Raw genomic sequence first — 1,412 nt, forward strand, 5'->3', positions numbered from 1 at the left:
GGCCAAGTCGCTTGCGGCCATCCAGCACTTGCTTGAAGCGCCCGTCAGCGAGTACGCCCCCATCGACAACGCCTGTCCTTTTGGTGGCCGTACTGATGCTGGCTGTCTCTCGTCGCTGGTACAGGTTGACTTCCGACACGGGTCCGTCGGATGAGGAGGTGAGCGGTGGCGTGGCCACCTACCGTGCGCAGATCGCAAAGATTAGAGGCGCAAGCAGCGCCTAGTAGACAGGCAAGAAGAACATCATAACAACAACAACAACAACTAAATATGATCACCGCTACACCGCGTCTGTGTCTCGTTCTCCCCGTGTGTTGCAGTGATGCGTAGAACTTTGTTGTTGAGGGGCGACGGCCTACACAGACAGCGGCCGAGAAAAACGGCGGGAAGCCGGGCGCTGTGGGGAGTTGCCGTGGAGTCACCAACCCCGCGCTAGACCGAATCGATGGTGTGGCGCGTTGGTGCACACTTGCTTACACGAGACAAGAAGACGTAGGAGAAGCAGGAATAGACGAGAGCGAAACGTTCGAAGATGGAGCACCCTCTTGCATCTTGTCCCAACGGGGATCTGCTCAAGTACGGCCTCCTGTTTGCTTATCAGGGCCTTTGTGCCTTGCAAGAGCTCACGAGAGTCTACATCGTGTAGGGAGGTGCTGGAGCAAGTAGAAGTGCTGCTCTATCGACGAGACGCGCCCTCCACGGCCGACTTCCTACGCCAGCTGCCCCAGGGCCTTAGCGCCAAAGCTCAACTGGTGCGTCCGACTGGAACTCTTCCTCCTTGGTGGGTGCCTAACCGTGAATAAAGGTGGCCGAGTGGACTCGTGCCGACGTCGATGAGGCTTTGGCGGTCGCGAATCGCTGCCTGTGTCAGCTTTCCCTCTCCGACAGCGACAGCTTCTTCGTCGTTCTCTCTTTCCTCGTCCCTCCGCCTTCTTCATCGTGTCGACAGCATCTCTTTTCTGTTTTACCTGCGTTTCCCGCGCTTTCAACATCCTCGTCTACATCTGCATCCTCGGCGGCTGGCAATCTAGATTCGAGCGATGAAAACGATGCAGCAAAGGCGGACGAAGTGGGATATGAACAGGACGCAACGAGCAGGTCTGCCGCCTCTTCGACATCTTCGCGAAAGAACGTGGTCTCTCGAAATGCTGGTAAGATTTACCATGCGACGAGAAGCGCACTGAAGCAGAACGGTGGTGCGGCAGCCCTCCTGCTGCAAGATGCGGAAAAGATCAATCCGCTCAACGAGGAGGCAGCAAGCGAGCTCCATTTCACACACGAGGCCTTCTGCAGCTTCTGCGAGCCGGGCTGCCAGGGCTGCCCCTACGACACGGCCCGGCTGGTCCTATGTGCTTACTCTTGCTCAGCTGCTCTTCTGCAACCGCCACAACAAGTACGTACTCCTATCCTTG

The sequence above is a fragment of the Acanthamoeba castellanii genome, assembly GCF_000313135.1.
Source record: "Acanthamoeba castellanii str. Neff unplaced genomic scaffold scf7180000082832, whole genome shotgun sequence".
Taxonomy (NCBI): Eukaryota; Discosea; order Longamoebia; family Acanthamoebidae; genus Acanthamoeba; species Acanthamoeba castellanii.